The sequence below is a fragment of the Hetaerina americana genome, unplaced genomic scaffold (genome assembly GCF_022747635.1).
Source record: "Hetaerina americana unplaced genomic scaffold, ioHetAmer1.1.p SCAF_107, whole genome shotgun sequence".
Taxonomy (NCBI): Eukaryota; Metazoa; Arthropoda; class Insecta; order Odonata; family Calopterygidae; genus Hetaerina; species Hetaerina americana.
Genome location: NW_027286148.1, coordinates 1,082,250 through 1,106,031, shown reverse-complemented (window position 1 = coordinate 1,106,031; position 23,782 = coordinate 1,082,250).

Here is a 23,782-nt window from a genome sequence, read left to right as displayed (position 1 = left end):
AAATACTGCTATCAGTGAGAAATCAAATTCAGTGCTAAAATTAAACAAAATTATAACTCTAGCAAAGGGCATGTCTAACGCTGTGCCCATAAAATATAACCAGCAGTAATTGATTCGAAGATTGGTTTATCCCAGGTGAGAGATTGAGAGAGGAAATAAAGACGTTTTTATGCTGTTTGAGGTGAGGTGGAAAAACAGGAAGGGTTATATGAGCAATAAATAAATAAAAGTATATATATAAACACACATTTATTTATTGGCCGAAAGCTTAAATTTTCTAAAATGTTAGTGTCCTTCTACGTGTTACCTATGTTATTTTTGTGTTCTATTGTGATGTCTAAATGTTATATTGCTCTCGTGAGCAATAATAACTTTCTAACTATATATATATATATATATATATATATATATATATATATAAAGAGATAGAGAAAGAGTAATAGAGAGTGGAGGGAAAGGTAACCAGCGAGGGGTGACGGTAGTAAAAAAATGGTAGGAAATGGAAATAGAAGAAAAAGGAATAATGAAAAAATAATGCAATGATCAAGCACGCGATAAAATATTATTAGTGGAATTAAAATCTGGCCCAACGAACTGAACGGTCATTGTTAAGGTCCGCATTCCAACAAGTAATCACAGGGAGGAAGATATCGGCAGGGAATACGGTCAGAAAGAGGGCGTTATTGCGAGGTTCCTGCGTTCGATGGAGATGGGGGGGGGGGGTTGAAAGGCGACGGTGGGCGAAAGAAGGGATGGTGGCGAGGTGTGTGACTACGGTAAGGAATAAGAAATTACTGCGGAGAGAAAAAATGGGGTTTTGTAGGAGACAAAAGTTAATCCGAACGAATACTTAATTTAGATACCACTACGGGCATAGGTATGCATTGAAAATGCCCGGAGATTCAGCAAATTATTAAGTAGGCTATACTATGGCTAGGCACAGATTTCAGAAGAGCGAGATTAATTCGTCAAGTTACCCGGTAGCGGATGAGGACTCTAGGTCATAACTCAAAAGTAAAAACTGCAACGTCAAATTCTAGATGACGAAATAGAGAAGACGGCGGACGAAAGGGAACGTAGAAGCATTAACCAGGGCGAAAAGATAGAAATATCAACTGGTTAGAGAAAAGTATGAATGAGGGCAGGGAGTTTTGTAATATTTAGAAGAAATGGAATCTTATGAATAAAGGAATATCAAAAGCTGCAAAGAAAACTATAGGGACTGTAAATAGGAAAAATACAAGAGAACCATGGGTAGTAGAGTAGTTGATTAGGAAAATAGATTAATTATTTGACTGGAAGAGAGTAAAAACATAATTAGACCGATGAAAGTACAAAGAGTTAAATAATAAATAGAGGCGGGAAACTAATATGACAAAAGAAGTGTGGTGATAAAACGCAGTGCGAGGAAATGGCAAGTTTACAAGGGAAGGGTGATTATGGTGCGCTGCAAAGGAAAGTGAAAAATCTGCCGAGAAGTGAGAGGAGAAAATCCGTGGGCACTGTTGACTCCGACACAATCGGAGAAGTAGTAACTGAATCAGGAGAGAGTCGAAAGGGATGAACAGAATGCGTATAATATCTTTATGGTAATGATATTAGGCCAGTAAGTTTAGAGAGAAATAAATTATGTGACGGGACCATTCCTATATGATTGCAAGATAAGAAGGGTATTGAAATGAAATGAGAGCATGGTGATAGCCAACATTCCCCCGGAACTACTTATGTTTTAAGGAAAACGTGGAAAAAAGATTTTAACGGGCTGATTCGTTGCATTGATTGTTAGTATTGTTAATCTACTGGTTAGGCACTACAGTAAGTCTGTGTAAGACTACAGTGGCACTACAGTAAGTCTCTCTTCAATTCCGCATTCTTCCTTCTTCCCTCCGTATCTTATTTCTGCTCTTTCCTCACTTTCCGAATGTTCTCCCCTTTATCACAGTCCTCAACGTTCCACTGCCATTCAAATCGTTCTGATGCTATCTTTCCTGCCCTCTCATGATTTCTTCCAACAGCGCTATCTCCTCCCCCACCGCACCTAGCACTACCTCGTTTATATTCCCTTCTGCCCATTTCACCTCTCCATCCTTTTCTACACCCACATTTCAAAAGCCTCCAATCCACACTTATCTTCTTGCTTCGAAGACCAGGATTTTGCGCTATACAAACCTCGTAGAATTTATGATTAAGGAATACAGCCGCATGATTTCTTTATATCAGTGTTAGTTCTCATCTGAATTAAGGAAAAGATAGCCGTACGTAAGGACTAAGAAGCAATTTGAAAAATAATTGAAATCTAAGTATAATCAGTATAAGTTATGGTTTTGTATGTAGATCTCTAGCATGCTTTTGAAAGTTTCAATTAAGTTTGATAGCGTAAATTTAAGATAAAATCAATGAACAATTACAGTAGATAGAAGTGGTTTAGATGGATAAGTGAATTATTCGCAGCTGGCACATGCCTCAGATTGTTCAGCTGCGTGAGGCGGATGGAGAGTCGGAATGGTAAGTGTTAGGAAGAAGAGGAAGACAGACATATTCATAATCAACCGTAATTTTCAAATTATAAGAAGAGGAAATTACAGAATTTTCATGGGAAGAACTTGAGATGGGAGTGAAAGTCGGTGATCAGTTCATAAATTCAATTAGCCCAGTGGATGATCAAACTATAGTTAGTCAGCCATCCAATGGGTAACAGTCTTTGCTGGGAGTATTGGTACATCAGTGTGATTGGTATGGGATGAGAACAAATCTAAGCAAACAAATATTATGTGTTTTCCGAGGAACAGGAAGGCTCAATGATAAAGAACAGCAACTATAGCAGGTGGAATAGTTTGGGTGTATTGAGAGGGTCTTGGGCCAAGATTTTCACAGTAGTACTGATATGAGAGGCAGAATTGCATTAGAAAAACAAGCTTTCACAATAAGGATGGAATTGATTGTATTGACCTTAGGTCATGAGGCACATAAAAAACTAGTGAAAGCTTTGGTATGGAGCGTATTTCTGTGGCGGGAACAGGTTAAACGGACATAGAAAATCAAACGAAGTAGTAATTGAGGAGACGAGGCAGTGTTGTTGGAAGAAATCAAAGGAGTCTAGAAAAGACGGTTGCAGAGCATTTTGATTTTCGATGCAATGCTGAACACTGTGATCAAGGGGAAGATGTTAGTCAAGCGAGGTATGGGTAGGAAAGTGAACGGTAAAGTAAGAATAAAATGATTGTTATATTTAATCAGATACTAAAATGTGGCATGCCTTCCAGTTTTAAAAATTTTAATAATATTTAACTGAACTTATTTACTAAAAAAATGGACCAAACCATATAGCAATGTCCGAAATGTTTTTTCCTTTCAAGAAGTTCTCTCGGGTTTCCCACCGGGTCAGGTTGCATTACACCGACGTTTCGATGGCTGACTCTGCCATCGTCTTCAGGGTGAAGTGACTCTGCCATCGTCTTCACCCTGAAGACGCTGGCAGAGTCAGCCATCGAAACGTCGGTGTACTACAACCTGACCCGGTGGGAAACCCGAGAGAACTTCTTGAATACCATACGCCGGGAAAACCTTAGATCCTGTTTTTTTCCTGACTAAAGAGAATGAGAATAAAAACGAACTACCGATCCGCGCCTTCAAACCACGGCTTTCCTCCAAGGCCGCATTCTTTCAAGGCATTCAAATCGAGGACAAATGGCTGGGTGACTCGCTGATAACCCAGGACTAGGTCATGAAATTCTTCGAGAATCCATTCAAATTGGTAGACATTCTGCTTGGAGAAGAGCTGTTAGGCCTGCTCAAGTAGTCCTTCAGTCAATTAATTCATTAGCTTTGGGATACTATTTTGAATACAAAGAAGAATGTGCGCGTCTATATTCCATGTTCACTCGAGTCATGAAGAAAATTCGTGAATTATTGGCGCGAGAGACCGCTTACCTTTTGAAAGTACCGAGCGTGAAAATATATGACCGATACATGGAACTGTAATTTTCAGTTTCCGTCCCAACTTGTTTTCACTCCATGAACCTTGGAATGGCTGAATTTTACCTGGAATGGGACAAAACCTCTTTAACACTTAATTTTATGAGAATATTAGATATAAAAGTATAGTTTTCATTCTTTGACCTTCGAATACCTGAATCATTTTGAAATGAGCTGTATTTTCAATCTGTAATGCCAAATCATATTTGTTTCTATCACTGGAAAAGAAATATGATTTAGTTTTTTAAGCTGATAGTTCCTGTAACCCATATTTTTTATATTTGACAGTAGTTTGTTAATAGTAGATCAAGGGAATAGGTATGTTTGAAATAAACGCATAAATACTCATTGAAAATATATAATATCCATTGAAAACCATGACTATAACCACAGTCTGAAGGATTTAGTAGGAGTTGTCATGAAATTGCTGGTTGTATTCAGGCACGACTTGCGACACAACAGCGTTACCCTGAACATAACGCATTAAAATACGGCTCTTCGCCCTTATCGCTATTTAACGGAAGAATAAATGAAAAGTCACATTCGTAAATAATTATCCACCGGACATTGCGAAAATTTGAAGGTTTATCTTATTAGACCATGAAGGTCTCCAATATGAAAGGATTCGTTTTCAATGAACTGACTTTTATTAAAATATGTTCGAATTTTCTAAAGCGCGAAAATTAATCGTCCAAGACATTTCGTTGAAGAGTTAAATAAAATTTCAATGACATTTTAAATGCACAACTTTGTTATCAGATTTGAAACAAATTTTAATGCATAAATAATATATATAAGGTTTCCACGCACCTACGATAATTGCCATTTCACCTTGAATTTGTAAATACGTGGAAAATAATGAAATAGCCGTGATTTTGTTAGTAAAATCAGTTTTATTTCATGCTAAAAAAACACCTTGAGGTGCGTACTACCGAAGGTCATGGGATACGCCATTTCAAATGCTTGCGCTCGTTTTGAAAGTCTGTCCCGTCTCAATATATGGTGGTTGAACCTTATCAACAAGGGATATCGGTGGAGCTGGAATTGAAAAACGATGTCTGTCGTCTCTTAGCGCAGAACTCTAGCCCTGAGCGCAGATGTGGCTCGGAGTGGATATTATCCCACCATTCATGCGTATGCCATGGGCGACGGGATTCAAAACAGTTTAAGTGTGGCCACAGGGTATTTTCCTCCTTGTATGCACCCCTGCGTGCATTTATCACCTTGCTGTTGAAATTCTTTCAAGACGTTGCACCAAAATAATGATTTTTTTTCAATTTTCCGTGTGTTATTCCTTTTAAGGTCAAAGTTTGAGAAATTTATCATTGTTTTATTTTGGAACAACCAAGAAACTTTGCCGCTAGAGGAAGATTCTGAACATTTGATACATGTGCATTACTAAGCATGGCGGGTGCACAAGGTTTCTTTTACCTGACGCCAAATAAACCATTTCCTACGATCATGGGTTAATAATTTCGCAAATGCTCATTAAAACCGTTGAATGGATGCATAGCAATTTTATCTCTCTCCGTACCGTTTCCCATACTTCCCAATGGAAATACCTGTCATTTTTTTAGACCCCAGGAGACCCTCAAGTCCGATAAGCTCTACCACGACTTTCTTTTGGATCATACGACGACCGATTCTATTTGGCTATAAGATCATTTCACTGTCGTTTTAAACCTAATAGTTTTCCTTTGAAAAATTTAGCAATGGATAAAATTTCTTCAGCCCTATTCGAATCGACCCCGAATGGTAAATGCATTCAAAACCATTCGCCGCTACATGTTGCGTAAAACCGGAATCTTTTAACTTCCAGAAACAAAAAATCTTATTGGTGACAAAATTATAATTCAAAATCTGACAAATATTTTTATATTTACTTGTTCTTCTTGGGGCATAGCGTATGGCAAATTTGCATTTGCCAATTTCATTTGTAAAATTGTGGATACAATCAGTTTTTCAACAGCTTAGAAATACTTTTCCTATGGTACCCACGAAAATTTTTTTTCGAAAGAAAGCATTTTAAGCATTGAGATGATCGCTTTGATATGATTGCTCGCGTGTTCAATGTTGGATCTTTAGGGTTTCGTAGCGGTGTGCTGTCGCTGCGGTTATCGATGTAAAAATGGCATTTGTGGTTATGCGATTCTCCCGCGTTGAAGTTGAAGATGTCTTCATGAAATAAGCAAAGCTCAGCTCCACTAAGGTACACTCCTAAAATTTTACGCATTATTGACGTACTTTTTATGTTCTTATATGCCTTATGTAATTGCTCAGCTGTTGTTCCCCCGGAGTCAGAAAAATCGTCTCAGGTCGATTACCTAACTCTCAGAATCTCACATCAAGCACCAACAATTTACGTGGACATATAATTATACTGCTTGTCGCTGGATTTTTGTAAATCCTGTTCAGTAATAATGCATAAGTGAATAGCGATCAGCCTTAAGCTCTAGACATGGTTCACAAATTTTGATATTCAGAAAAAACATTAAATTTAACTTTTCCTGTGCATTTATTTAAAAACCCATTTAATAGAAATACAAAGTGAATAACCTTGTCCATGTTATTGGAATATTAATTAATTTCCGTGACTTAAGGACATTAAAGACTTAAATTTTGATTTCCCTATTCACATTCCGAGTTAAGATAAAAGATTACAATGCTGAGTGGTTCAAAAGATAGCTCCAAACATACCCCGACAACGGCGACTTAAAAGAGCTTAACATGTCTGATTTCCGGGAAGTTTAAAATTATCGATCAACTAGCCACTCTAAATTACTTTATTTTCACCGTAGGATTTAAGAAAATGCAATCAAAGTTGAACGAAAACTCAGAAATATATAGAATATTTGTTCATTCTCAATGGTATGACTCGGTGGTGCCATACCCTGACCGTGCCATTCATTCTCTTTGACTCACGTCAACATTAAAGCCTGTAGTTCATTATGTTCCACTTCATGTTTAATAGGCTACTGAATATTTCCCTGCCAAAAACCAATTTCAAGCTAAAACTTAAAACAGTTAAAAATATTGCCTCCAAAAATGGTTGCACTGAGAATATCATAGTGGATATGCTCGACAGGAAACGTTCCATCAAAACGAAAAAGTATATTTATTTGGATATAGTGAACGACATTTGTTTTGAAAAATTCTCCCCCGCCTCACTCTCCCTCCGATACTGTAAGCTCTTCTTTTATGGGGTCATCGCCAAACACGTAGGCAAAGCCTTCTCAAGAGACCATTTCAAAATCGCTTTTTACAACAAGGGTCACCTCAGTTCTCTCCTGAGGAACACCAAGGACAAAAGTGATAAATTAAAAAAATAATGGAATGTATGAATTAAAATTTAATGATTGCAATGCAATATGCATTGGACAAACGGGGAGGTTGTTGTTAACAAGAGCAGAAGAACACAAGCGCTGTTTTCGGAACTGTGACATTAAGCAATCCCACTACGCTAAACATCTGTTTGAGGAGAATCACGTCAGCGATTTCACCCCAGTTCATTTACGTCCCTTGCGAAAAGGGAAGAAGTTGGGCAAGTGGGAGGAGCTGGATATGAGAAAAAATTTGAGAAATGGCGTAATAGTGAATGGCATTAGATTTGAAAATCTCTCCTCCCAACTTCCCTTGACTTATTCGACTAATGAACCCCCCTTTCCCCACCAGTCGTCCCCTCCCCCCGCTAATGGCTCTTTAGGGTGGAGAGTGGGTACGCACCTTCTTGTATTCTATTCCTACTCCAGGCCTTTTCTTACCACCTTTATGAACCCCGAACACTCATCTCCCCTCACCAATCTCAATCTCTCAAGTGTATGAATTATTTTTCATACTCTACGGTATTTTCATTATTTTTGCACGCTTTCAGTCACAGACTCTGAATGTTGTTCGCGCTTTGACAGTTTGGAAATTTACAATTTACTTAATTTTTAATGACTATAATTGAATATATTCTATTGTTTCAGGCTTCACTTCGTGGAAGTATTTAATATCCATTATGAAAAGAAAGACTCGTACTTTTCCACAGATTTTATTATGCGGTACAACGCGTTTCACCGACTTGCGGCATCATCAGGTACTGTACCTGATGACGCCGCAAGTCGGTGAAACGCGTTGTAACGTATAATAAAATCTGTGGAAAAGTACGAGTCTTTGTTTTCAGTATGGAGGCTATAATTGATGTTGTCATTAACTCACCAATTATACTTTCTAGACAGTTGGATAAACATTTTTTTCGAGTTTCCGTTAAGTTGTGCTGTCTTTTTACTCATAACGTCGTCAACATGGCCATCGAGAATCAACAATGCCATATTTCGTTTGATAGTGCTCCCCATTCGACTCTCCTCTCAGCTAATCTCACACATTCATATTTTTTTTCTTTTTAACACGATAAAATCATTTGTTTGTTTCATACCCAGCTGAAGTTGTTCCATGAGTCTTCCCATCATCAATAAAGAGATTGCTGAATGCCACACTCACAGCCGTATTCAGTAATCTATTTGTTCATGTTCTTTGTCTTAAAATGTGTTCGGCAAGTCTAACCATTTCCGTGTCTTTCTTTATTTTCTAATTGCTTAGAATGAAGTTTTTTTCTTCTTCCGCTATTCGTGTACATAGTTTGTATAAAAATTATCGCGAAGGTTTCGTAAAAAAATAGATTTATTTCAGATATTGCTAGAGTGCCACTAATATCTTCGAAGTACATCCTTTGAGCCTCGATACACTTTTGCCAGCAGCTTTTCCACGACTGGAAGGCTGGAAAGGATGCCCGTGAAAGATTCTTTGATAGCTCTTTTGCTTCCATGGCGGTGTCTTTTGAGAGAGGATTTCACTTTTGGGAATAGGAAATAGTCTGATGGTGCCAATTCAAGACTATAAGGGGGTTGGGGAATCGTCGCAAGATCGTTGCATAAGGAAGCAGACCTTTGACTCTGCTCTTGATCGACTGTCATGACCGTCAGGATGAGCTTAGCGCAGGCAATTTTCAGTGATAATAGCGTGCACTGTCGCCTCATCAAAGCTAATACGATCTGCGATCATGCGCACACTTAAACCAATGGTCTGCATTCAGCACTTCACGCACATGTCAGAAAAAAATTGTTATCAATACTTTTTATACCAGCCTTCTTTTAACTTATTCTACTTTTAACTACATAACTTATTCAATCAGTCGAATTGAAATTCTTCACTCTGCTACAGTACCAGGCATTGCCTCCTCCTCTTTCCCTCTGCTTCTGGCACCGTCGAAAATCTCCCCTTCGTAGTGTTGTGCATGCCGTGTCTTTAAATGTGTTCTTTGTTTTCATCTGCTTGTGCTAATTCTGGAACCCGAACCATCTGAAACAAGCAGCAATATTGCTCGGTAGAAAAAGAACACGAAAACGGCTCGCGATGCCGGATTAAAGCCCGGGGGCTCGCGGGCGGCGACGCGCCGCGCCGGTTGAGGTAGCAGAAGGGGAAGTGCGAAGAGCGAAACTCTCTATCCGCGTCAGCGGGGGCGTGATTAGCGCGGCTCGCGGTTTGCCGGTGCGTGCGTGGTGGCCCGGAAGGGGGGGGGGGGTTAGTTTCAGAGTAAACAGGTGTTAGGGGGAGTGTTGGCCGTGTGGTCGCGGTCACGCAATTGAGCGCAGATTCGTCCATTTCACTTACCACACCGTGTATCCACAGGTTCCTGAAAACTGATACCTTTGTGGTTCTAGAGTTCAGATCGCTCGGCTCGATGGGCTCTATTTCGGTTGATTACCCTCTCCTCCAGCTTCCCCTCCTTATCTAACCCATTTCTTCCCATTTCATTTCACTGCTTACCTAAATTCTCCCGCCTATCGCTACCTCGGAATCTCCGTCCAATTTGCGAGCCTCCTTTGACCTTCCCTGGGCACCCTTATCTTTTTCCTAATCACATCCAGCGCGCTTCCATTGACGTCCTCATTATCTTTTCACCATTCTCCTCCGACATAGTTTCAATCCCCGAAATCAAGTGACACTACGCTCCGAACGTGATTAATCATAAATATTTACCGTAAGTCATTATCCAACGTTCTCCGTTGGTTTGGCGTTAATTTTACGTATTTATGTGCCCGATTGATTTAATTATCCAAGCACATATTTGGGTTATACAACAAATCACAATGGCTATCCATCAAAATATTTACGGTCGAATGTTTAGTTTGTACATTTCATGCGTGAATTAACTTGTACTCAGTCGTTTCGAACACCCCTAATGAAATAATCTGTACATTACTATCCTATTAAATAGACATTTAGATATTTTAACACCCTGCAAGCCACCGCTAGGGTGTGTGGCAGGGAGTGAATACACACCACACTAATTATTACGTTGACAATTGTAATATTGCTGTTTACGTCAGAGTCTGCTGATGGTATCGTGCTTAACCTTGTGAAAATTCATCTTGAGAAATAAGATAGCCTTTATAAAATTCACTAAAATTTTATTAGCACGGCAAATATCTGGTTTATTCTAGAGGTGACATCTTAAGGCACTAATGTTTGTGAATTTGACCAAGTTTATCTCATTCCTTAACATCAAATTCTAGTATTGTTTTTTCTTGATCGTGCTGGGGAATCTTCGGTGCCCGAAGTTATATAACCTATTTCAAATGACATTAATACAATAATGCGAGAAATGTAGCCTCAATATAACTTCGATTAGCGAGGCTGGGACACACTGCAATAGAATATTCTCGATCGTAAATGGGAAGGATGCAAGAAATCTCCCTTGTGTCGAGTGCCAAAGCGCAAGAAGTCGAACCGAATTTCGTCCATCTGATCGCGATTATGAGCTTGCTTCTCATGTTTATCGGTTTGTTTTCAACCAAGCTCCGTTGTCCTGTCTCCGCCTCCATCTAACCATCGAGTTCTAGTCGGGGGTGGCGTGCTTCCGCGGCAGACTAACTATTGCCCATCTGCGACACTGACTCCTCTCCCAAGTTCTTATTCAAACCACTGCCACAATACACTCACTTGCTCTCCACTGTGTGCCTGTCTGTGACCCTGAGCCGTAAAGCTGACCAAACAGGGTATATAATGTAAGTATTTGGGGAAAACGGAAAGGAATCCTGAACTAATCTTTAAAATGAAGTTTTTGAAGTTTCGATTCCATGCTTACGAAAAATCATTCATTTTTTAAGTGTCTTTATGAACTAAAGAAGAATTAATGAGTTCAAAGTCTTTAATATGTATATTTTTACATCGTTATTGGTTTATAATTTGTCTAATAAAGGTATATTTTGTACGGACATTACAGTTGGTATTTAAAAGGTTTTGTGCGTAGATCCATTTGATTTCCTTCCGATTACTTTCTCCTTCATTTATTCCCAACTGCTACCATGCTGCCAAGCCTATTCTCGTTATTCCTCTAACCTATTTGCCTAACACTACCCCATCAATTGCAACATTTGACATCATATACATACGCAATCACGAAAAAATCGAACCCAAACACGAAATAATTACATTGATTTAAATAATTATATTTACTAAATTAGTGAAACACAACATCGTATGTACATGAACGTAACTTTAGTAGCCGCAAATGGAAGACAAGAAAAGAAAATGATTTCATACACTGTGAGCCGCATCATTACATAAAAGTAGCCTTAAAAAATAAGTATAAATATAACCTTTTGTAAATTTACCTTATTTCACACGTCCAAAATCTTTTATTTAGCTCGCATTCAATAATTAACCCAAACAATTTGCGAGTTTTTGTTCACGAAGTTTAGACTCCAGTCACCCACAAAAATGTTAGACAATTGAAATATGTCTACGCACCTACTGCTAATAGCGGCTAGCAAGGGAGGAAGGGAAAGTTGTTCTCTGGAGTGTGCTGTGGGGTATGGTGGGGAGGGAAGGGGGGGGGGTGATCTATTTTGAGACTGAAATCGTCACTTTGGCGCATCTTGCAGGTTAATTAATCCTAGATTGAAGCGAGGGGGAGGAGGGGCCGGTTTATTCGTTGGGGTGGGCGCCGTATTTCGAAATTATAATATGAATAGAAATGTGGTGGACCTTCCTCGGCTTGCATCGAGAAAGTTTAGGGCTTTTTCGATCAGGAAACTAAGCCTCTATTTTATGCTGTCGTAAGTTTAATGAAGTAATTCTAGGTCCATGTTCAACAGTAATAATTATCGAAAAGGGCATGAGAAATGATATGGCGTGGAATGTATCAATACATGACGCACTTGGAGAGATATTCAAAAAGTTATCAAGGGAAATTCAACGCACAATTGAATCTAATTTCGCAATTAGGTGAATAGGTCCATTATTATAGGAGATGATTGATATTTTTTATAACAGAACTTATGATTTCTACCAGAAGCAGGCAAAGTTTAAGTCAAATCGTAAGTGTTCGGGGTCTTTTGAGTTTGGTTTGATGTCGCATGTTCAGTGTGTTATTACCCCTGCCAAACACCAAACGGTGGCGGGCAGTTACCATGGTAATAGATGCAAGAATTTGAGAGTGCCAAATGGGGTCACCCAGGTCCGAGCCACCGGTCAGTAGCTCAGAGGTCTAACCATGGGACTTCTGCGCCCCAGATTTTAGAGAGATTATTTCGAAATTAATTATTGCTTATGAGTTTTAAGAACACTAGACATTTTATCCGTCAATTATCTCTCCAGGGCGTAGAATCGTAAGTACCAGCATTAAAAATGTGTACTTAATGAACTGATGGTATAAATTTATTATCAGAAATAAAAAGCAAAGTCGAAAATCAAAAGGTACATAATGCGAATTAAATCCAGTTAAAGCAGTACGGATAAATTGGTCCGTACTATGATAATGTTAACTGTGGGACGTCGAAGTTCAGGGGTTGAGCGTTGAAGTCAAGGGCACGGATTCAATTCCCGGGTACGCCCCTCTGGGCACTCTCAGCTCAGAGTTGGGAAACGATAGCCGCCACAGAACCAGTATCCGCCCTCTTATTACCCTCATGTGTGAATTCCACGCGCCGTTGGGCTTGGGATTGGGTGAACTCTAGCACCACCCACAAAAATGGCATTCGGTTTGATTACTGTGCTTATGACTTTCATATTATAGCTACCTTGAATTCCTGCATTATGCAAATTAATCAAGAGCAATGATGTAGAGAAAAAAATCTAAAACTTGGTAAAAACAAAGAAAATAAAACGAAAACATATTTTATTGATAGAAATGAGCTCTTACGGCTAGTAATATATAATAAATTTGAAACTCCAATAGCCGTAAACAGTTTACCTTTCTAAACAAAGTGAAAATGAAATTAATTGGCTAGCGCCACAAGTCAAAAAGGGGTAAAGGTAAAAAAGGATAATGAGGTAGGTAAAAGGGGTAAAAGGTAAAAAGGAGAGGATAAGAAAGGTGAATACGAATACGCGTATTTCGGCCACAAAGTAGCCCTCTTCAGCGTACTGAAGAGGGCTACTTTGTTACCTTTACCCCTTTTTGACTTGTGGCGCTAGCCAATTAATTTCATTTTCACTTTGTTTAGAAAGGTAAACTGTTTACGGCTATTGGAGTTTCAAATTTATTATAGAAAACATATTTGCACAAGTTGGTTGCAATTATTTCTATTAAGCATGCCAAATAGACCGGAATACACTGAAGGTTTACATAATATTTCCCGAATAGCAAAAGAAAGCTTAGGAATCAGCGTGGATCTGAAAAACAGCGTTGAAACAGATCCTTAGAACTCAAGTCAAAGACAGAGAAGAAAACGAAAGATTTTTTTGAGAAATTCGTCAGAACAGAAAGACCATACTGATCAGCTCGGAGTGCCAAAAATAACATTTCACATGAACGGGGAAAAAAATGTCTTTACATTCTAAATTACAGGGAAATTATCCGAATTTCGAATAAATACTTAAATAAAATATGTAGAAAAGATTTCAATTTTTTTGTTTCGTAGAATTACCCGAGTACTGATACAACTTAATAGCATTTTCCATTGATTTATGATTCATTATAACTTTTTCACAAATTCCTTCAAATGAAACACCAAGAATAGAAAACAATGCAGGGTAACCAAGTTAAACCTTTGGCAGTTGTAGAGTGCATGTATATATCATGCATGGTTTGCCCATCGTTCAACTTGGTAAACGATGGGTTGGGTACGCAAATCAGATGCGAAAAAATGCATTGAAATAAAATGCTACTGAAGAAGCGTTTACTTAGAAAAACATTTTTAAAATACCTATGTGCCCCCTTGTGGCTTAGTAAATAAGCAAAATTTTCGTTTCCGGGAGACTCACAACCCTCGCGAATTTCACCCAAGACCTCTTCATAGCCTCAAAGTGACAGTTTGGTTCAAACTGTTACTATGAACTCTGTTCGGATTTTTGAGATGCTGGAGAACTTTTTACTTCCCAAAATGGAAGAGTATGGTGAGGAATATGACAGAGAAGCCTGTTGGTTTCAACAGGATGGTGCCACGGATGATACCGCCCGTCGTCCACGCCAAATCCTGCAAGAACAATTTCCCGGTCGCCTGACCTCCTTATGAGGGGATGTTCCATTGCCCCCTCGATCCCCGGATTTGAGCCCCTGTGATTTTGGGTGCATCTCAAAGCTTTTCGTTTTCGACCAAGGACCTTAGAAGCTCTTAAGGAGGCAATTACAGATGTCATCTCTGGAGTAACACAAGAGAGAGAGAGTTTCGGAAAACTTTTTGAATGACTCGACATATGAATCGCCCACCAAGATCGTCACCTGGATGAAACAATTATCAAACTCTTGTGAAAAAATATTACATTGGATGTAGTTTTCATAAATCAAATCCTTTTTTAATTATCTTTAAAATTATTATAAAAAAATGAAGCATCTATTTCAATTTGCTTATTTGATCAGAGGACCGTCAATTAAAATAAAATACATCGAATGGGATTCCAAAGGAGTTCTTAAAGGAAGTCGAAGTAAAACCTTGAAGTTGAATATCATAAACTGGAGCTTTGCGTTTCCACAGAATGTTCACATCCCAATGGAATTCCATATCGGCCCCAACTATCCCTCAAAAAAATGTCTAAGAAATGTTTCGGACGAAGATAGTCAAAGTAGAGGGGAAGAAAAATAACTGCGCTACGGAAAGTAAACTTTTAAAAAGAGGTGGGAGTTGACTCAAGGGACCTTGTTTAAGAATACAAAGAAATGATTGGTGTTAATATGGAACGTAGTTTTGTACGAAACTTGGCCATCGAGGCAAGAGAATGGGCAAGTCTAGGAGACTTCGGAGACGTGGGTATAGAGAGAAATGTAAACTGGAAAAAGTGAAACTTACCTGAAGGAAAACAAATAAGGAAATATTAGGAATGGTAGAATGAGGGAGAGGGGCTGTATGAGAAATTCAAAGGTGGCAGGCGATGTTGGTACAGGTCGTTTTCATTGGCGATTGAATGTTGACTTAATGCAATGAGCATGCTGGACGGAATGAAAGGGGGCGATAATTAGATGGAATAATTGAAGAAGGCTTTCACCGTACTTTACGATGCCGCTTGTCAGTTGTGACTTAGTAGCAGTGGTTAACCAGCATCCAAGGCCTATTTTTAACAATACCTCAATTAATAATAATGAAATAATTGCACAGATCAGCCCTTAACATGAAAGGGTTATTAGCCTGAGATTCGACTTAAGTGTTTGTTAGCATCTTCTAGCATTACTCTAATTTACTATAATTAGTATAATTTACTCTAATTTGCCAGTCTTCTTGGGAAACACATTCACGCACCAGAGAATCACTAACGGAAAATAAATGTGAAGATAACTGTAGAAACTGAAAGTAACTGACGTTTAGTTATGATTAGTAAAACGAAGAAAAACGTCATATCTCGCATTAAAGAATAAAAAAGTGTTGAGGAAATGCTGAAGAAGAGAAAATCAACCTCCTCGGCCGAAAGAAATAGAAACAGATTTTTTTGCACATTTGAAGGCGAAACTTTCTTTATTTTTTATTAACTTACTTTTATTTTTCCTTCTATTTCATTAATTATTATTATTTCGCTGTTCCGGGGTAATTTTCAGCGCTAACCTATAATCAGCACTCAACGCCGATAACGAAGAGAAACAGTTATCCAATGGAAGAAAAACAGCAAAGTTTGCATTGTTTTCTGACACGTAAATCTCGCCAAAACTGTACTTGATCAAAACCATATCGCTCTTATCATCTTTTAGTGAGTGCTGATAACTCTACGGCTTGATAAAATATTCCATTTTACATATAAGTGTATGTAAGAAGGTAATCGTAAAAATTGAATTCGTCTTAGCCAAGTTATTAACAAACATATTCAAACATTTTTCTGATGAAACCACGCAATTCAAATTTAATTTGAAACGAATTATCTGGCAGGAAGTCCAAATTAATCTGAACCAACGAAATTTCGCTGCCAGTAGTTCGCTGCCAATAGTTCGGAAGCAACTCCATAAATCACGCCTCTTTCGGTTGAATTCACCGAGCACTCGTCTGCGCAAAAGCTCGGCGAACTTGCTTTCCGTTTTTGTTGTCGCCTGCAACAGACTTTCCTCAATACGGAAAACATTCATGATTTGTGAACATGCTTCGTGACATATTATGGAATAAAGCTAGAAAATGCCATGCACTTTTTTGTTGAGACATTTCATGAATCCTTTTTACAGTATAAACACTAATGAGAACTCTTGCGATTTTCCACTAATTAAAGATTTATTTTCAACTAATTTTGGTGTACTACATAATTTTCAAGTCTTCAAGCAATTTTTATTGAGTGAAAAATTGCAACAGTTCTCAACTCTGTTATTATGATACGGTTCCACCACATCGCACCTGAATCTGTAATTTATAACATAAAGAAATGTACTCTAAGAAGCACAACCTTAAACATTACATATTTAGCATACAAAAGCGATACGTTAACGGCAGCAATACCAGGTGTAAAAGTATGAATTGTTTATTTTGGACAACAGATGGGTGGTGCATCAATGCAGTTTGTGGTATAAATATTTGGAACTTATGCCATTTTGTTGTGCCATCAATAAGCGTTAGACGCGCACGAGTGATAGATTGAAAAGGTTTTTGCATAGTATTGCGTTGCTGTGTTCAAATACGTCGACATTCATACCAAACAAAGAGCATTCGCGGACAGTATTAATTTTTTTGTTTTCATTCGAAGAAATCTGCTGCTGAATCACAGAGCGATTACTTCGAGAAGCTTATGAGGAACGTGCTCCATCGCAAGGTACATACTGTGTGAACGATGGTTTCAAAAGTGGTGACTTCGATGTTGCAGACAAGGAACACGGAAAACCGCCTAAAACATGTGAAAAAATTGCTCGATGGCTGGTTCGCGGGAAAAGGGAAAGATTTTTACTGGCGCGCTATCCACAAATTGCCCGAAAGATGGGAAGAAACGTCAAACTAGTAATGGAGCTTACTTTAAAAAAAACTCCTATTATCATTCCTCCAAATTTTAATTGTTTTTATAAATCCGCATTTCGTGCTTGCACATCTGGCAAAAAATATAGGTCAAATCAGTATAAAAATTAGGGCACCACTATAATTCATAAAATCTGTTTACTATAAGAAAACTTGAAGTTGTTTTTTTATGATGCAATGAGCAAATGCTGCTAAGTAAAATAACTAAGGCAAACAATTGAATGGAGTCTGAGTACATACAGGACCTTGTGATGGAAAAAGTAAAAAACGACCAACACTTTATTTAGAAAATCCATAAATCGACGCTGCGAGCGAAGTGACAGGTGGAAGTCACGATGGCATGACTGGAGAGAAGCCGCGGAAATGGTTTCCCTTTCCCCCGAATCGAAATATTTTGGTTAGTGCTCTCAATTTGTGAAAAGATAAAAAAGAGCGTGTCATATATGTAGGTTGAATGACCTGAGGAACAAAAAACAAACAAAATTACAGAGAATCGGCTCCAAAACCAAGACATCCATCAACGAATTGTCATTTTCATCCATGTGGGCTGAAAACACATTTACCAGAAATGGAGGAAAAAACGCCACAAACCTCAGAGGAAAGTCATTAGTAGTTTAATTTCCAGATTTCGAACAGAGTCAAAAACTGAAGATTCAGGTCTTCCGGGATTTACTCGGCGTCGTCCCATATTGCAGGGACAACAGTCACGCTGGCGTTGCAGTCGGCGTCTTCAGGTCGGAAGGACCTTTTAGCTGTAACGCCAGCGAAACTGCTACACCCGCAATATGGACCGGCATGGCACATACACCACCTTTATGGCGCTAACTAATTCTAGATTCACACGAATTCAATTATAGAGAAAAATTAAAAAGGCGAACCAAAACAAAACATCTTACTTCAATATTTCGGTACTCCCAGCCACCTTCATCAGGGTACAAGTAGTTTTTGTGTCCATCGCTTTATAAGTACATATATATATATATATATATATATATATATATATATATATATATATACACATATATATATATACTCATATATACAGAAACATATATAAGGAAAAGGGATAGGAACACGTATAAAGGACGAACACAATAGAGGTGGGGAAGGCGGAATCGAACGGATCACAAGAGTAAAAATATTTCCTCAACCGGGACTCGAACACCGGATCTTTCCACTTGCCGGGCGGATGCTCTTAACCACTTGAGCTATCGAGGATATGTAATTTACCCTGAGATCCGTGGGTCTTATATGTCGCCAAGCGCCCCGATTCTTTAGCCAAGAGATGGCGTCAGGGGGCTGTTTCACCCACCAAAGGAGAAATAGACAATACACAAGAGGAAAGGCCAGTGGTTAGAATTCATACAACATCATACAGGAAAAGAACAGTGCGTTTCGTGGCACGCATAGCCAGAAGAAAGAGATGAGCCACATTGGCCAAATACACATTCAAACAGGAAATCCCGCCAAACGGCGAATAAATACTCATATATACAGAAACATATATAAGGAAAAGGGATAGGAACACGTATAAAGGACGAACACAATAGAGGTGGGGAAGGCGGAATCGAGCGGATCACAAGAGTAAAAATATACGTGTTCCTATCCCTTTTCCTTATATATGTTTCTGTATATATGAGTATTTATTCGCCGTTTGGCGGGATTTCCTGTTTGAATGTGTATATATATATATATATATATATATATATATATATATATATATATATATATATATATATCTATATATAATGGGCTGACACAATATAACACAAATAGAATAGAATAGCAACATTTCAAAGACACTCCAGAGACAGTCTCTCTTGAAGAAGGCCGCTGAGAGGGCCGAAAGCTCGAACAATTATCCGTGTGAGTGTCTTTTAAATGTTGCTATTCTATTCTATTTGTGTTATATTGTGTCAGCCCATTATTGTGCCGCTCGTGTGAGTTTTTCCGTACAATCGTTATATAAATATAAATATATAAATATATATATATATATATGTACATATAAAGCGATGGACATATATATATATATTTATATATATATATATATATATATATATATATATATATAGTATATATATATGTGTGTATATATATATATATATATATATATATATATATATATATATATATATATATATATATATATGCACATATAAAGCGATGGACATATATATATATATTTTTATATATATATAGTATATATATATGTGTATATATATATATATATATATATATATATATAGCTACAATTATTATTTATTTTTTCATTTATAAATTTCAAGTTATCGCATCATCTCTGAAACTGTTAAACAAATCTAACACAAGAACATTTGGTTCCCAGTACCTTACCCCTTACCTTTTGAGCATGATATTATTCATCTTTATTAGTTTGGGATTTTGATATTAACATTTTTCTTTTTGTGTCCATCGCTGAAATATCTATGCAGCAAAACTGCATATTGTCTTAATAAAGAGCTAGGTGAGATCCATGACTGAAGAAAAACCTGAAGTCAGCCAGCAAAGTTAAAAAATCAGTTAGATTTACGCATTGTTATCATTATACAAATCTCGTTGTAACTGGGCAATTGTCCAGGTGGCAACGGTCAATTCTGGTCAACGGTCAATCTTACAATGCACATGCATACAAAGACGAGAAGAATAGATATGAGGCAAGATGCCCTTGTGTACAATGACACTTTTAGATAACCAACCGCACCTTTACCATCAAACAAGGGCTAGGTTCACACCATACCTACAACGCACCGTCCATCGCCACACACCGTCCATAATCACGCACTCCTCAATTTCACATACCGATAAAAATTACGCACCGTTAATACATCATTGACTTTTGAATACAACTTCTCACGCCGTCCACATCACATACAAAGAATATTTTAATTCAGTACAATAGTATAATAATCACTGGTCAATGAAGTTTATCACTCAGTGGTTGCTTTACACTTCTTCTTAAAACTCCTGAAATTGGATGAAAAGGGCTCAAATAAACCTCCAGGCAGCTGGTTCCATTCAAAAATAATTTTCTGTTTAAAAAAGAGAATTTTTTCTTATTTGCTTTTTGCGTTCTTATATTTATTTTAAAACAGTAGTCGTTTTTTCCCTTAAAGTTTGGTTTTTCTATATCTTTCCATAAATCTTCCCATGCTTCGTCATTTTTAACAATTCTATAAATCGCGCCTAACCAACTCCTTTTTTTCTTCTTTATTTCTAACTCTCCCATTTCAGGATATCCAACATTTCCGTGACACTATATGTTCTTTTGAACATTCCGAGTACATATCTTGCTGCCTTTCTTTGAACTTTTTCTGTCTCTTTAATATGTCCCACCTTATATTGTTCTCATTCTATGAACGAGTATTCTAGGATATGGCTAACAAGTGCCGTATATGCTTTCACTTTTGTGGCTTCGCGACTTCCCAATATTCCAAATATCCCATTACCCAACGAGGATCTTTAAATGTCTTCCGTGTCAAATTATCTACTTGGGCTCCCCACCCAAGATCCCTAGTTAAGAAAACGCCTAAATATTTGCAATGACTGCTACATGGGCTGCATTTGAAAAGAAAAATTAAAGACGGTGTATGTAAAACTTCACTTTCTCCCGGCGGATGATGGCAGTGAATTCTTCTCGGGATTTCATCCGGGTAATCTCCTCCATCTCCATCGCTGCCTACGTTTCGATGAATCCTTTTCCATCGTCATCAGGGCCGAGGAGATTACCCGGATGAAATCCCGAGAATAATTCACTGCCACGGTGTATGTAATATCAAATTACAGCTGTTTTCGAGGTTATTACGAGTTTTTTACATCTTCCTCATTGCTTTTTATTTCAAAACCGCAAATATGCAGATTTAAAGAAATGTAAATATTAAGTCGTCAGTACCATAAATAGTTATTAGTAATCCGTAATCCCCACACTTTGCACACCCCCTCGTACTCAATAAAACTTTCATCAGCCTATGCAATGGCGGACACTTTATTGCTGCGTCAAACCAGGGCCCCTAAACAGCTCCGCCTTGCAGGGGGAGAGCAGGAGAGACTGCGTTGAGGCGTCGCTACTCATTCCAATGACTGGCGAATGCGGAATGAACGCTAGGACGACCGACGAAGCTATTGCAAAGAATACAAGTCCAAAAATCAGGTACAAATTAAACGATCAACGTCTATCAATTACTATGTCCAAAGCATTATCCTGGCCATTATGCAAAACTGATATTTTCCCACAAATATTGTGAATTTATTTGGCATTTATTTCTTTTATCTATAGAACTGAGATTTCACTTTTACAACAAGCTTAATTCTTTTTTTTTATCCATTGCTAGATTTTAAAAAAAGTTAAAGTTTCTTTAACCTTTTTCTATAATCACTCAGGATGTTTTAAAAATCATTTAGATTGATGAATCTTTTTCTACATTTCAGTTTTTCTTCCGGAAAAAGTAATTTGTTCAACTTTGATCATGGATAACTGACAATTTAACAATATAGTCAGCGTCGGCCCTCACGATATTTTTTGTAAGACTTGCTTTGAAAAAAGGCTTAAATAAGTCGAAATCCATTGGGTGATTCAGAGTGGGTCTATCCAGTCCACCGTGACTCATCAACCAAAACTGATGTACTCGAGAAGCAAGGGGGGGGGGAGCGTTCTTCCACTATGGTTGTCATATTGCCAGAATCTTGGAAATAAAAGTCTCAGAACCATACGTCTAATTGAAATATTCGCCTGAATATAGCTAAGTGGGGTCGGTGCGTAATTTGACTCAGAGTCATCCGCTGCAACTACATCATATGTGAAAAGTTGCAGAAAAATTACGATTACCAGTTCTCGTATATAACAATAAGAATTAATGATTATACACACACTAGTGCAACTTTATTCCTTCAATTACAAAATATTTGAAATTTTTTTAAAAAAATCAACGTAGAACTGCATAATTAGCATTGCCATCCTTCGGAGGAATAACTAAATTTACTTAGGTCGGCGGTTAACTTACTGAGATGAAGATATAGCTTGTAAAGGTATGAATTAGTCTAGGATACTTGGCGAAAGAGAGGTTCTGTTCAAATTCACTCGCTCTATACCCCAGCCAACAAGGCTCTATTGATTAAATTTGATGTGACATCAATACCCAAAAATTGATATCAGCATCGACATTTTCCTGTGGAAAATACTCCCGATTTCTAGATAGTAGAGATAAAGAAATTAATTAGCACGCAATTAACCAATCCAATGGCCGCAATCGACATTCGTGAAAGTTATCCACGGTCATCTTTGCTCACATTCATCGGCGGTGCTTCACCGCGAAGTGAGCGCCTCCCCGTCACTCCATCTCTATTCCCTGCGGGAGCGAACCCTCTCGCGACCCGGTCGATCTCGCTCAGGGATACACTACGATATCCCCAGGGCGGACGCGGCGGAAGCGACCGGCGCCTCCTCCGGCCGCGCCGGTCCGGTGAAGTGCTGCGGTCTTGCTACTAGTTGCTCGCCCCACTCGCCCCCCCTCCCACCCCCTCCCCCGTGGCGTCCGTCCATTTTCCTCTTTTTACCATTCGTCGCGGGCGGAAAGTGTGCCATCTGCAGTCAGCCGTCCATGCGTGCGTCCATCACGACGCGTGATGGACGCAATTTAAGGGCAATAAGTAAAAAAAAGACGACGACTCGGCGACCGAGTCTTGTGGCTGAAATGCAACGTGGAGACAACGGAGAAGGAGGGGTAGGAAGGTGGGGGAAGGGGGAATGCTACAAGGCGTGGAGGGAGGGGAGGGAAGGGTCCTCTCGAAGAAAATTTCCACCGAGGATGCGGGAATCTCCCCTCCCCGCAAATTCCCCATGGCACGGAAAGTGACGCTCCGTTTTCGGAGGTGTTATGGTTGCCAGATACTATTTGGTGTATTAAATCAGGTCAAAAGAAATCATTAAACTATATTACGCTGAGGAGTTGATTACGGTGTCTTCGCACAAACATCGCACGTATTTTGGTGGTCCATAGGAACAACAAATATATATTAGGCAAGATTTTTCGAGGACGGTCCAGAAAGTAATTTACATTTGAAATAATCTATGAACCTAGTGACAAGGCAAAGTTTTATGATATAGTACATTTGATTGGCAAATTATCAAACCATTTTTCTACATAGTCTTTAGGCCAATTGAGACGTTTATTATAACAAAACTACAACAAGCACAAGCTTTTAAATTCCGTCTCTGAAGAAATCTACCGCCTTAAATCCTAATCACTTGTTTACAACAGCAATCAATTCTGCGTCACTTTCAAAGCGCTGTTTTGCAAGCCACGTCTAGCGAGAGATCCGTTGTCGTAAATCTGCGAATTTTTCTAAATGTTTTCGTTAATTTTCACCGTCAGTTCATCTGTCACGAGACT